Below are 15833 nucleotides of genomic sequence, written 5' to 3'. Positions count from 1 at the left end.
TGTTGTAATTGGGTAGCGAATTGCTGTAATTGATGGTGGATTGGAGGTTCTAATTATCGCAATTATTGCTGTGTTTTGGTATTGTTGATGAAGCTTGGATGGAAGGTGGAGGTTATTGCTGCAATTGGAGGCCGAAATTGTTGTCATTGGGTAGCCAATTGCTGTAATTGATGGTGGAATGGAGGTTATAATTGTCGCAATTGCTTTTAGGTTTTGGTGTTGTTGGTGAAGTGTGGAGTGAAGGTGGCGGTGGTTGCGGGCTGGTGACGGAAAATGGTGCTGTTGTGGGTTTGCAAGCAGGGCGGTGGTGATAGATTGCGGGGCTGAATTGGGCGTTGGTGGTGATAGATTGCGGGGCGGTGGGCTGGTGACTGATTGCGGGGTGTGGGATGCAGCAGGCTGGTGATTGTAGCGGTGCGGTGGTTGGATCGGCGAGAGGGCTACTGGTGGCTAATGTGTTGTCCAACGGTTGGGGGTGGTTGTTTTGTTGCTAGGTGGTGCAGCGGTGAGTTGCTAGCTGGGTTGCGCCGTTGCGGACGGCTGGTAGTCTGTGGTTTGGGAGTTGATGTTGGTGGCTTGGTGTAGTGAAAAGGCAGGGGCATAAAGGGATTTTCATAATTTATGATTATTGTTTAGGGTAAAAATGACCCTAGACACGTGGCCTAATGGCCTTGCGACACGTGGCAGCCAGCCGTAGGTCAACAGGGCGCCAATCCCCTGTTGACACTTGTCCTTTGATCCCTAGATGGGGAACTGGTCTCCCCACTATAAATAGTGGGTCAGACCTCATTTATTGGGCATTCAGAAACAACCATAAATACAAACATCAATCCCGAGCAATATTAATTGCAGAATCCTCCTGTATTAGCTAGGAGTGATTACTATTTCCGCATCTTTACCTCCTGTACGTTACTGACTAGATCGTCGAAGGCGGAGCTCCCACCAATCGGAGTCTTCGAGGTTTTGCGGGTACAGGCGTCGGTGGCACATACTAGGAATTGTAACTCTCCCGCAGGACACATCAAAAACCCCCGAAACATTTGGCGCCGTCTATGGGGAGAGTACTTTCTAGATGGCTTCTGAAACTGTACCAACGAATGAAGGCAAACGGCTTACGGTCGAGCCTGAGGTCCATACGGACCAAGAAAGCGGTGGTGATTACGAAATCGACACCTATGTGGCCCCAGACGGGTCCTTTAGAACAAAACACGTCCGCTCCAAAGAAATAAAGGAGCGGGGTGAAAGTCAGGCTGCTCCAGGCAGCCCAAACGGCTGACCGACTGGGATAACCCAAGCGACAGGAGGCGCTGCTCCCGTCACTCGAGACGAGCTCATGAAATTCATGAACATTTTTAAGGGCGAGATCAAGAGCCTCATCAAGTGTACTGGCTCCCAAAAGGGTCAGTCGGCCAAAAAGCTTTCTTCCTCCAAGAAGAAAGCACTACAAGACCGTGTGCCCACTCCTCACCCGAAGCCTAGGGTGACGGAGGGGCTTAAAATCGATCTCTCTCGGCTGCGCTTCCTAGAAGTGGAGACAAGGAAACCCATCCGGCATACACAGCCGGATGGTTCAAAAAAGACATTCTCTGATGCCCGGTTTCTCATCCAAGAAAAGAGAAGTCTGCAACTGTCCGCGTCGGCTTCAACGTCGACCTACCTAGACAGCTTCCGAAATGCTTCCATAAAGTATTCGGAATCAGACAAAGAGAGTCAGTTGTGCGGTCCGTCCGCACATTCTGGTCCCAAAATTATCCAGCCGGTACAGTACGGGTCACCGTACATGCCGTATGGATCTCCATACATGCAGCTGACCCTCTTTAGGGGTCAGGCGGCACAACCGGTCCAGCCTATGGACTGGAAGCTCTGGCTGCTTAACCTTGGGGAACAGCCAACGACATTCTCCAAGGAAATCACCGAGGCGACTCAGCCAGCTAAGGTGAAAAACGTGTTGGTCGGTGCCTATGACGGTACCGCCAACCTAGAGGATCACCTTATGGTGTATACCAACCTCATGTACTTACAGGGGTTGGATGATGCTGCCTGGTGCCGATGCTTCCCGGCTACATTGAAGGGCATAGCCCAACGATGGTTTGGCAACCTGCCAGCCGGATGCATCAACAACTTCAGAACTTTGGCGTACCTTTTTACATCAAACTTCTCAATGAACATCCCTGTTAAGAAAACAAGCCTTGATCTTGGGGCCATACAGCAGGGAGAGAAGGAAGAACTTAGGTCCTACGTCAAGCGGTTCAATCTGATGAGAATTCAGATACAAGGGTAGTCTGACGACGTTGCCTACACAGACTTCTTCAAAGGTCTGAAAGACGGGTCGACTTTCAAGGTCGACCTGGTTAGAAAGAGGGTTGCCACCCTCTAGGAGGCATTAATGGAAGCTGAAGCCTATATACAGGCGACAGAGCTATGTGCCATGAGGCACCCGTCGGATCCCAAATAATCCGAACGGAGAAAGAGCCGGCCATCCCAGCCGGCAAAGAAAGAAGAAAATAAAAGAAAAGAAGTCTGGGCGGCAGACCGATCTAGTCAGCCGGCCTAGAAGAGCAGACAAAAATCAGAACTGTACGTTCCAAAGTACAAGTTCACCAAGGACTGCTCATCCATCTTCATGGAAATCAAAGACCGGTTGTCTCTTGAAAAACCGGCCGCAATGAAAAGCCCTGTGAGCAGCCGGGACAAGAGCAAATACTGCCAATTCCATGAGGATGTTGGCCATGACACCAACTGTTGGACCGTCTGGCTGAGGAGGGGGCTCTGAAGTCCTACTTACCCAATTCCAAGGGTGCCCCCAAGACAAAAAAAGGACACCCATCCAAATCAACGACTGCTAACTCTGAAACAGACGAAGAAACAGTCTTTACTATATCAGGCGGTTTTGCGGGTGGGGGTCCTACCATCCGGGGTGCCAAGGACAATATCAGGAAGCTGGTCAACTCAGTAGATGAGGGCCAAGGGTCGAAAGACACCTTTCCTGAGGTCCTTATTTCTGAAAAGGACTGAGGCCAGGTCAGACGACCTCACGATGACCCCATCGTCATCGAATGCAAGGTTGCCAACCAACGAGTTAGCTGGATCTTAATTGATACCGGGAGCTCGTCTGACCTGATAAGCTACCAGTGCTTGACAAAGCTCAAATACAAGCCCAACAACATGCAGGAGGCTCCTCACCCCTTAGTCGGTTTTGGGGGAGGAGTAGTGCATACGGTGGGAAGGATTGACCTACCCATTCGCTTGGGTGAGAAGGGGCAAGGGCGGCACATGGTCGTCAAGATCCTTGTTGTTGAGGAGATGACCGCCTATAATATGATTTTTGGTCGCCCCACCCTTAACGAGTCAAAGGCTGTCATCATCCCGTCTCTCATGCTGATCAAATTTCAGAAGGATGATGGGACAGTCAGTGCCCTAAATGGGGACCAAAAGACGGCTAGAGAGTGCTACCTCTCAGACTTCAAACCAACTATGGCTTCAACCGGTCATGGAAAAGAGCCCATAGAACTGGATAACTGCGAGCACGCAGTGCCGGCTCCAAGGGCAGCCGGTAAAAAGAGAAAGGCGGACCAATTGGCACCCGTCAAAAAAGAAAAACAATAGCAATCACTGACCGGCGAGCGGTTGATAGGCCGTCGTCGAGCCTACCAAAGATAAAAACCTAACTTGGTCTCTCTAATGGGTAGAAAGGGCAAGTAAGGGTCGATCCCACAAGGACTAAGGGGAGCACTAACAAATATCGATTTGTGATAAGCTAAGTCAAGTCTTTTTGGGTTATGAGTTATGAAGAAAAATACAAACAATAATAAAAAGGATCTTGGGAAGGTATCCACCAATTAAGTCATTCACAAACTACAATTTAGCATACAAGACATAGCAATTTGGGGATAAATTAGGGGAAGTCATCTAAGGCACCCAACTACTCTCTCAAGCTAGAGGGATTACTTGAGTCATGAATATAACCTACTCTCGTGGTTACAAAGCATAAAACAAGTGGTAAAGCATAATCACGATGACATAATCATTCCCTTGACTAGAAATTCCTATTCTCATGGCATTTTAAGTCAATTAAGCATAAGGGAGCTAACTCAAGTTCATCTCTCGATCCTTCGTTGAGAAAGCTTAGATAAATAGTTCTAGCAATAGCCATTTACAAGAACTAACAATGAAACCACTTAAGCTCAACTAATTAACATCCCACATTAGCTAAATCAACACATACAAAAAGTATTTGTGAATTCATCAATGGTTTCAACCATACCAGGTAAAAGAACTACTCACAAATCATAATAAATTGCAAAACTAAAGGAAATTAACAACTAAGAACATAAAATCAAACACTAATCTAACATAAACAAGTAATTAAGGATGAAAAGGTACAAAAATAAGTAAATAGAATAACAAAATAGGAGAGAGAGAGTAAGAAATTCTCATTGATATTGCAAGGAGTATCCAAATCTTCAAGTCTCCTTCCTTCAATTCTTCATATTCCAAGCTTTCAACAAGCTTTTCTCACTTTCTCTCTCTAGAAAATGAGATTTTCTCTCTCTAAAAACCCTAAACTAAGCTAAAACTAAACTAAGAAGATCCCCCCCCCCCCCTACAAATGAAGCTAAAGGGATATTATATAACCCCCAAGTTAAAGGACGGAGAAACCAAGAATCGGCCCGTCTACAGGTTGGCACGGACGTGCCAAAGGTTTGTTAAAATGAGAACAGTAGCTAGCACGGACGTGCATCAATCGGCACGGAAAAGCATTAATCGGCACGGACGTGCATCAATTGGCACGGACGTGCAGCTTTTTCTGGCGAAACAGTTTCGTTTCGGAAGGTCATAACTTCTTCATTACTCATTGGAATAAGGCATGTAAGTAGTCGTTGGAAAGCTCTTGAGATGAAATTTAATCTCCAATTTGAATCACTTCAAAAACTTGAGTAGAAAAAAAGTTATGGTCATTTGAACTTGACCTTAAGGAAAAAATCCTTCCAAAACCCTTCCAAATGCTCTTATTTCACTCTTGGACACTATTCCTTCCTTCTTTCATTCTTCCATAGCTCCCTTATTTCCTCTTCTTGTCTCAAACTTCTTTTCTTCTTTGTCTAAAAGCTTCAAAGTGCCATATTTATACCTAAATATGCACCAAAACACTAGCAAACCTGTGAAGCATATGATACACAAAAAATACATAAAAATAGAGTAATTAGTGAACTAAGGCATTGATTTCTCACAATTATAAGTCTCAAAATCACTCTAAAATTATACAAAATAACAAGTTATCAGCGGTCGGATGATCTCCGACCCCAGCCGGCTGGTGAGAGCATTGATGTTGTCCTAGACGACAGCCGGCCTGACAGAACCGTCAAGGTTGGGACGGTTGCTTTTGAGAAATTGGGGGCAGACTTGCTCTAACTGCTGAGAGAGTTCAAAGTCATTTTTGCCTTTAAAGTGGAAGATATGCCAGGCGTCAGCCCGGATCTTGTTGTCCACAAACTAGCCGTTGATCCGAAAAAGAAGCCGGTTAAGCAAAAGAAAAGGAATCACAGAGAGAAAAGATCTCAGGCGGCAGCCGCCGAGGTCAAAAAACTGCTAGACGATGGGTTCATCCGGCAATGCTACTACCCGGATTGGATAGCAAACATTGTCCTTGTGAAAAAGCCGAATGGCACCTGGCGGATGTGTGTAGACTACACAGATCTGAATAGGGCATGTCCGAAGGATAGCTATCCACTTCCAAAGATCAACAGCTTAGTCGACTCTACAGCCGGTTATGCTCTGATGAGTTTCATGGATGCCTACTCAGGTTTCCATCAAATACCCCTGTGGAAAAAAGATCAAGAGAAGACGACATTCATCACTGATCAGGGGTTATATTGTTACACGGTGATGCCGTTTGGGTTGAAGAATGCGCCTGCTACCTTCCAACTAATGATAAACACAGTTTTCATCAATCAAATCGGAAGGAATGTAGAGGCGTATGTTGATGACATGATAATCAAATCCAAGCTACAGACGGATCACCTAGCTGACCTCCGAGAAACCTTCACCACCCTCAGGCGGCCTAAGGTCATGCTTAATCCCAAAACGTGTATCTTTGGTGTTGAGTTTGGGAAGTTTCTCGGATTTCTGATTGATCAAAGAGGCATAGAGGCTAATCCGGAAAAAGTACAGGCGGTTATTGACATGCAGTCACCCTGCACTGTCAGAGAAGTCCAGAAACTTACCGGTTGCTTGGCGGCATTGGGGAGGTTCCTCAGCCGGTCAGGCGACAAATGCCTCTATTTCTTCCAAGCAATCAGGAAGAGGTCAAGATCCGAGTGGGGTGAACAGGCTGAGGCGGCATTTTAGAGGCTAAAACAACATCTACACTCTTTGCCAAGGCTAGTGAGCCCCCTGCCCCAGGAGGTTCTCTACATGTAACTAGCCGTCTCAGATCACTCCCTTAGTACTATTCTCCTTGCTGAGAGAGACGACAATCAGCTCCCGGTGTACTTCATCAGCCACGTTCTCAGAAATGCTGAACTCCGGTACCCAATGATTGAAAATTTTGGGCTGGCTCTTTACAAAGCAGTCAAGCGGTTGAAGCCCTACTTCTTGGCACATCCGGTGATTATGTATACTGACCAGCCACTCAAGCGGTCAATGACTACAATAGAGTCATCCGGTAGAATGATCAAATGGGCTGTTAAAATACAGAGCCTAGAAATAACTTTCGAACCCAGGCGAGCAGTGAAAGGTCAGGTGTTTTCCGACTTCATTGTCGAAATGACAAGGCCGGTTTAGCCGGAAAATCTGGATCAGGTTTGGAAGTTATTTGTAGACGGAAGCTCCACTATGAACGGTTGTGGTGCAGGCGTAATCTGTCATTCTCCAGAAAGGGATAAATATGAATATGCACTACGGTTTAAGTTCCAAGCCTCAAACAATGAGGCGGAGTATGAGGCCCTGCTGGCTGGTATACGCATGTGCAAGGCGGCAGGGGCTAGAAAAGTTGATGCCTGCTCAGATTCTCAATTGATCGTTAGCCAATTCCATGGGGACTATGAAGCAACCCATCCGTCTATGATCAAATATCTGCAGGCGGTCAGAGAGGAGGCTGCGACACTTGACGAATTTAATCTACGTCAAGTGCCACGGTCCGAGAACAATCAGGCGGATGCACTGTCCAAGTTGGCTTCATCCGCCTCCTATGATGCGCCTAGGTCAGTCTTTTGGGAGGTCATGGAAAAAAGAAGTATTGAACATGATCCCATTGGAGTTCTTGACCGAAGATCGACCTGGATGGACCCCATCCGGGCTTATCTGGCACAGAGCACCTTGCCGGATGTCCCTTCAGAAGCGGCTGCTCTCAAGAAACGAGCTCTTAGCTTTGTAATGCATCAAGGGTAACTCCTTCGAAAGGGGTACCTGCAGCCGTTTTTGAAATGTGTTACCCCAGAGAAGGGGAGAGAAGTCCTAGAGGATCTGCATGCGGGTATTTGTGCATCACATACAGGCGGCAAATCCCTGGCTAAGAGAGCCAGGCGGAAGGGCTATTTTTGGCCCACTCTCGAGGCAGATGCCATGAATTTGGTGAAGAGGTGTGACAAATGTCATCGGTTTGGCCGACTGATACACCGTCCGGCCACAGACCAAACAACCATTCACAGTCCAGTTCCCTTTGCAAAGTGGGGCATGGATATTCTAGGGCCATACACGCCTGCTTCAGGCGGTCGTCGTTACATCCTGGTTGCTGTGGATTACTTCACCAAATGTATTGAAACAGAGGTGGTCAAAGGCATAAAGACTAAAGATATGATTTCCTTCATCTGGAGAAATATAGTCACCCGATTTGGGGTTCCCATGTCCATGGTCTTTGACAATGGCCCTCAGTTTGAAACGCCTGTCCTCAAGAGTTGGTTGGGAGATCAAGGGATCTCACATCATTTTGCATCCGTTGGCCGGCCCCAGGCAAACGACCAAGTTGAAGCCTTCAACAAACTCATCTCAGACAGCATAAAAAAGAAGGTTGAGAGAGCTGGCGGTCTTTGGGCGGATGAGTTACCTCATGTCCTTTAGGCCATTAGAACAACTGAAAAGGGGGCAACCGGTGAAATCCCGTTTCTCATGACATACGGCACTGAATTCGTCCTGCCCATTGAACTTTTTGAGCCAACTTTCCGGGTCATGCTTTATGATGAGGAGGCAAATTGGGAGGCCATGCGTCTGGTGTTGGATTCACTCCCAGAGTGCAGGGGCAACGCCGCCTTGCGTCATGAGATATACCGTTTGAGAATGACGAGAGCCTACAACAAAAGAGTACACAAACGACCCCTCAAAGTGGGGGACTTTGTGCTACGAAAAATGGAGGCAATCGGTAGGGCGAATGAGCAAGGGAAGCTAATCCCTAATTGGGAAGGGCCCTACCGGATTTTTGAAGAAGTCAGAGGCGGCACCTACCGCCTGGAGACCCTAGTAATATAGCCAGAACTTGGAAAATACAGTCGGTAGCCTAGTACCCTAGTAGGAAAATACAGCCGCACGTAAAAGTACATTCCAAGTTCTGGCTAGCCTAGTACCCTAGTAGGAAAATACAGCCAGAGCTTTACTTCAAAGTAATACAGCCGGTACCCTAGTTGGAAAATACAGCTGCACGTACTACCAAACAGTACAGACGGCATGCGAAATCTTGGTCATGCCATAACCAGCTTTTATATAAAGACACCTCAAACGGTTATGCTACTAAACCTAGAAAGGTTCAAACCTTGGCATTTAACAAATGACTGACCTACAGCCGGCCAAAAAACTGGTTGCAAGCAAACATGGCAAAACGGGGTGCTTTACGAGCACACCCCAGCCGGTTAGTAATGCGATCAATTCACTTCAAACATTTTTGCTCCGCTTGTCTTTCTAACCGAGTGCGCGTATGGACGCTTGACTATTAACTTTTTGAAGTTAACAGCCAGACATCCAGGGGCAAACTCACTAACCCTACCCGGTATATATGGGAAGTAAAGCGTCATTATACTTGCAAATATTTGCGAAAAAAATAGAAAAACTTGCGAAATACTAAATCATATCAGGGCAAAGACGACACAGTCGGCGAAATATATTTCAACTAATACTCAAAAATTAAAATTATTATACTGTTAACCGGATCCCCATCCAGTGAAAGTACAAAGAAATACACGACACGCAGGCCGGGAGGTAATTGCTACTCTATTTGAACTGTAATGCGGTCAGCCGGAGTTTGGGTAGCAGGCGTCTGAGTTTGCTCGGGCTGGGTTTGGGTGGCAGTGGCCACAGAGACGGGAACATCAGCATTTTCCTCGGTCTCCTTCTCTTCCTCGGCCGCCTCTACCCGCATTCTCTCGATCTCCTTCTTTACCCACTCCTCATAGGGCTCAAGTCCCGGCTGACCCTCCTCTTGCACTAGAATGGCAAAATTTGTGTATTTATAGGCGAGCTCCTAGACAGTGTAGTCCGCATCTGGATGGATAAGGGAGAACTCCATCTTCATGTGGTTCTCACAGACTTGCTCATTCTCCTCAATGAGCTAGCTCTGTTCAGCCTGAAGGGTTGCCTGGAAGTTTTGCTGAGAAGTGGCAACCTCCTTTTTCAGAAGGTCTTTCTCCTTTTTCAGGCGTTCGCTGTCTTTTTCCGCCTTATCCAGGCGCTGGAGGGCTTCTTTGTTATCCTTCAGCTCCTTCTCGGCATTGTCCAGCGACACCTGAAGATTGTCCGTCTTAACCTTGGACCCATTGAGGGCATTTTGAAGGGCCTTGACCTGGTCCGCCTGTTGCATGATTATAGATTTAGTTTCTAAGGCATGCATAATCATTGAATATTGAGCTACATTATGGGCGTCATTGGCGTCCCATTTTGCTCTTCTTACCTCCTCTTGCTTACGTGCATAGGCTCTCTTCAACCCCTCTACGCGCAACAATGATTGCGAAGACGCAGCCGGTGTTAGAAAATACTGGATGAGTAGGATATTAAAGTGTAAAGAAGAGACGGATGTATAAGATTACCTCAGCCAGGCTGACCATCACACGGTCAGCATTGAAGGTGTTGATCCTAGGGATCGCTTCCTTCTCGTCCTTAGGGACGGCTTTCAGCATGGCCCGGGCATGTTGTGTCACGTCCGGCTAGCGAGGAGATTTATCTGCACCAGAAACAGATGGTGAGAAAGGAACAAACGCCCCTCCAATAGAGTGTCGGCTGGATGACGAGTCCTCCGGCTGGAGTTGGGAGTAAGACTTGACCCGCATGGGCAGGCCAAGTAGAGTGAGATTGAAGGGGTCATCCGTTCCTTGGGTCTCTTGGGTTCCGCGTGGGCCTTTTCCGGCGGATGTACCGCCTGTAGTATGTAGGGAATGAGGGACATCCGTCCTTCTATGGGAAAGGTCGAACCCTATCCCGGTGTTCTTCACAGATTTGCCGCCGACAGTCAGTCGGTCGGCGTATGAGGTCTTCTGGACCTTAGGGGCAGGCTCCTCCCCAACCGGCTTTGGCCGGTGTTATTTGGAAAGAGAGCGAGGAACCTTGCTCCCATTTTGAAACGAGGCAAAAAGAGGTCAGACGGATAGATTTGAAACAACTGGGAATAGAAGAGAAAGTAAGCAATGCGCAATAAGGTCAGGCAGACTTACTTTTTTAGCCGCCTGGGCAGCTTTCTTCTCGGCGTTCTCCTTGCGGATATCCGAGGCCTTCTTGGAAGGCGTTTTGTATGTGGGAAACATACCTTTGGCTTCAGCTGCAAAATAACAAAAGACGCCTGGTTAGAAAAGGTTCAAAAACACATATGAGCAGAGCAAAATCATACAACCGGCATAAGTTGGCCGGCTGAGGCACTCAACCTACATTTATCTTTGAACACGGTGCTTAAGCCGCAGGCGGACAAGAACACCTTGTCCCTTAAGACTCATGTTTAGGTACCCAATTCTTGGGTACACTGATAACCTCTCCAGTTGAGATGGTGGCAGTGGTAAGCTCGAAGAATCCGGACTCTATGATAGCTTCGTAATCCCCATCCGGTATCGGGGGCATTTTACATTTTTGCCCAAGCAGCTTAGGCTTCCGGTTGTACCTCCGGAGCTCTCAATTTTCTTCGTTGGTTAGAGCCTTGACCAAGTAAAAACGGTTTTTCCAATCTGACCACTTTGACGGCTTGTCAAGCGTCATTAAATATTGGGGATAGCTGGTTAACGTGTACCAGGCCCTCCAACTGCCTGAACTCCAGCTCTGATAATGCATATGGGCGAAAGCTTCCCAGCCGGGGTTCAGGTTCTGCATTTCGCAGGCGGCAATGTACCCCAGAATATTTACCAAAGAATTAGGGGTAAGTTGCCAGACGCCTAGGCCATAACCCCTGAGTATGGCCTTTATTGTGTCATGAAGGGGGAAGCGGAGCCCCGCTAGAAAGGCCGCCTCGTAGCAGCTAAAGAAGCCGTTTGCATTGCGCTGGTTGTCTTCCTAGGCAATGGTCCCTATCTCAGGCGGGACAATCAATTTGTACCCCTCTTCTAAAGGCCGCTTGAGTACGAAATCGCCCAAGTTTCTCTGCATGCTAGCCCTGTCTTTCGCAGAGACGGAGATCATAAGAGGGTCGCCTTTGTTGTTCCATGTAGGACTCTCATTCTCCTCGCTATCCACAGACGTCGTGAGATAGCTGCTGCTGCTCTTGCCCCCATCAAAGTCGGACTCATAGCCGGAACTGGAGGCGGAATTCTCGTTTCTCACTAAGTTTTCTTGATCCTCAGCTCCAAAAGCAGAGGCGGCTTCCTCACCGTCTCTGCTGTAAGACCCTAGAATTCCATCGCTAGAGGTGCCTCTAGGAGATTTCTTTGTCATCTCATCTGGGATCCTCTCCACAGGCGGCAACTCTTCTAAGCCTCCGCCTCTGTAATTGGGATCCACAACCGTATTCTTAGTTCTGGCCATTGTGTCCTGCACAGACACGGAGACGGTCGGATTGGGAGCTGAACAAGAAAGGATCCAATGCCCAGAGGCGGCATCCCCAGTCCTAGACTCAGCTGTACTGAGGGACCGGTTGGTCTCAAAGCTATGTTCTGAGTGTGGGTATAGAGGGTTCATCTACTTATGACACTAATAAAGAAAAAAGCAAGAAAGAAGCATAAACGTAAATACATGGAAGAGCTAGAGAGAACAGAGGCGGTACCTAAGTTAATTGGGAAGAGGAGAAAACCGCTTGACTAAGTTGGAAAAACTTCAAATGGCTTGCAAAGACTCAGGCGTCCTCGTAGCCGGATGTATTCTTTGAGTAGCAACTGAAAATTTGTGATGCTGTTCACAACACACGTAGACGGCAGAAAATTCTTTGAAAAGAGGCGGGGAATACCGGATGTACACTCGAAAGAATTCAGGAGAAGTTTGCTCTCAATGTCGGCTGCTCTAAAAATCTTTGAAAATTGTTCAAGGTTGTAAATGTGAACATGAGAGAGGGGTTTTGCTATTTATAGGCAATCCTCAGAAGGTGAACCCTCGCGCCTTTTCACCTTCTGCCCTTTGCTCTTCCAAAAAAAAGAAAAGAGAGAAGAATCGTCTCAGGCGCCACGTGGCACCGCCATGTCAGCACCTGAGATGGGCAAATGTTTAGGGTAAAAATTACCCTAGACACATGGCCCAATGGCCTTGCGACACGTGACAGCCACCCATAGGTCAATAAGGCGCCAATCCCCTGTTGACACATGTCCTTTGAACCCTAGATGGGGAACTGGTCTCCCTACTATAAATAGTGGGTCAAACCTCATTTATTGGGCATTCAGAAACAACCATAAATACAAACACCAATCCCGAGCAATATTAATTGCAGAATCCTCTTGTATTAGCGAGGAGTAATTACTATTTTCGCATCTTTACCTCCTGTACGTTACTGACTAGATCATCGGAGGCGAAGCTCCCACCAACCGGAGTCTTCGTGGTTTTGCAGGTACAGGCGTCGGTGGCACATACTAGGAATTGTAACTCTCCCGCAGGACACATCAAAAACCCCCGAAAAAATTATGTATTTAAAAAATACATGTATTAAAAAGTATAAATGCAATTTTAATACATTATGGATATTAAAAATAATTCAAAATAAAAATCAAAATACCAAATATAGGACAATCTGATTTTGCCACGTCAACATATTGTGGTGTCTTTTTTGAAGAATGATATTGTAGAATTTTTATCATTCAGTTCATTATTGGCTTCTTCTCAAACTGTTTCACTTCTTTGTATGTCAACATTGAAATCTGATGTAGATCTTTCACACGCTAAAAGAAATTTGCGGCAGAAGTGAGTCGTTATAAATACTACTCCAAAACGGTTTAAAATCAGATCCATTAATCTTCATTCTTCAATTCAACATCAGATGTAGCCCTAATGACGCTACTAAATTCTTTTACCTCGGACCTCCAAGATTGGACCAAAGACGTGTTCCATAACATATTCAGGGAAAAGAGAACTCTCATGGCTCGCATATAGGGGCTTCAGAATGCTCTTGCAGAATGAATTCAGGTCTCTTGAAATTACATGGGCTAACCTCTCCGTACTTGTCACATAGATACAGTGAAAGGGACCCTGTTGAATGCCTCGTGCAGGTGTAAAACTATCAGTTGGCTCTCCATTCCAAAGAATTTGAAGAATAGTCAAAGTTACACAATGCATATAATTAAATCCACCATGCCTTGAGAGAGGCTAAGCTCCATTAAGGCATGTCTTACAAAACTCCACCGGTACAATCAGCCATATGCTATTTGAAATCCAATCTTAATAGCCATAACCCCTTGCTTCTTTCGCATAATATGAAGCATATCTTGGACACTTATGATATCGTCTGTAATTTTTCTAGGAACAAAGCTACATTGCATAGGGGAAATGACTAAACGTAGCATATGCTTTAGACGATTAACTCTAACTACAGAGAATGGCGCAGATGGGAGATTCCAGAAATTAAAACTGAAGACATGCAGATAATTCTAAATAAAAACAAAAAATGTGTTGAAAATATATCTCAAAGTGATAAGGTGTCAAATGCATAGTCATTTTTTCCTCCCAAAAAAGATAAGATCTCACATAAGGAAAATCACCATAGCTCATCAAAACTTGTTTCTAAAGATCTAATCTTCTTCTTCAGCCTCATTCTCGGCAATGTTGAAGTACCACAACTTGTACACATTACGGTCCTTGTTAGAAGCAATGACACGAAGCCAATCCCTAACATTGTGCTTCTTCAAGTATTTCTTTGTCAAATACTGTACCTGAAAATAAAAAATTCAAACCAAGATTACTCAAAAATGAAAACAGGATTCACCTATCACGGTTCATACATCACTTTCATAGGCTAACATAGGCTTTTACAACACAGAATATGTTCATTCAAGTGTAGCTAAACTCTACAACAGCAGACCCCAAAAAGAATGCAAAAACAACTCAAGCAATGTGACGCGTACTCGTTCCAGGTAATAATACATCAACCATCTTTCAAGTTCATTTATCACAATACTTAAATACCACTTCAAACAGCTAGCTTAGAAAGAAGGTGAAAAGAGCAGCACCCGTACTCATAAATTACCAAGCACAGGGGTCAAGAAGAAGTTCAAGGTAATACAACAGGGCGATGTTACACATAAAACACCAAGCACAGGGGTCAAGAAGAAGTTCAAGGTAATACACCATAGCAGGTGATCGACATAAAAATGAATAAAAAGATGTTGCTCACTCACAGGAAATACATCAACCATATTTCAAGTTCATTTATCTCAATACTTAAACACCATTTCAAACCGCTAAACTAGACAAAAAAGAAAAACAGCAACACACCAGCATCAATTACACACTGAATGCATGGTAAGGAAAAAGTATAAAAATGGTACAGTTGATGACATGAACCTAAATTAAATGATCAGGCTCGTTGCTGCATATATTCAGCAATCTTAATAAGTTAAAATGCATCATATATTCAGCAAGCTTAAAAAGCAGCATATTCTCAGCAATTTATCTTAATAAGATTAAATGCAAAAGTTGATACAAAAATTCCTAACATACCAATTGCATAAATCCTGAAATAAAATCAAGTCAAAACTAGCTCGTTTATTAGCTCAAAACTTCTCAAATATGTATATCAGCTGAATAACAGGACATTAAGCGAGGAAACAGGCCAGAAAAGCACAATATCATAGACAAATAAAGATACATTGCATCACAAACACTTCATGTTAAACCAATTTCAGAAAACTACCGATATATCTAAACATGTTTAACAATAACAAAACCATAAAACCCTACAGGCTAAAACCAAAATCAAAATCAATTAAAACCCTTAAAGGCTATAACCTCACCAATATCAAAATTATAAAAAAAAAAAATCAAAATCAATAGTAAAAATGAAAGGAAAAAAGAAACCTCTTGGAGAAATTGCTATCAGAGTTGATAGTGATCTTGTTCTTCTCACGGGTAACAGTGACGGTTCACCGAGAGCACCGCCCTTACCACCGACCTTAATTCTCTCTTGAAGGAACTTCTCAAGGGAAGCAATGTCCATAAATCCTCAACAGGCTTTGCATAGTCAATGGTGAAGGAAGCTCCCTTCTTCTTGCCCTTGGCACCTCCTGCTGTTGCTCTTTTCGCTCCTAGGTTTCTTCTCTTTCGTCGATCTTCAACAACAAGCGTCAGTAAAAGCGGTGGCTAAGTATGGAAGAGAGGTAGGAGAGAGAAATAGAGTACCAGAAGTAGTGAAGCTCTGAGCGACCAGATGAGAGAGAGAAACAAAAGTAGGGTTAGGTTTTTATAAGTTGAGGGAATTAGGCGTTCTAATATAATATACCCGACCCGGGTGACCCGACTTG

Source organism: Chenopodium quinoa, unplaced genomic scaffold (assembly GCF_001683475.1).
Source record: "Chenopodium quinoa cultivar QQ74 unplaced genomic scaffold, ASM168347v1, whole genome shotgun sequence".
Classification (NCBI taxonomy): Eukaryota; Viridiplantae; Streptophyta; class Magnoliopsida; order Caryophyllales; family Amaranthaceae; genus Chenopodium; species Chenopodium quinoa.
Note: the sequence above shows the minus strand (reverse complement) of the source record.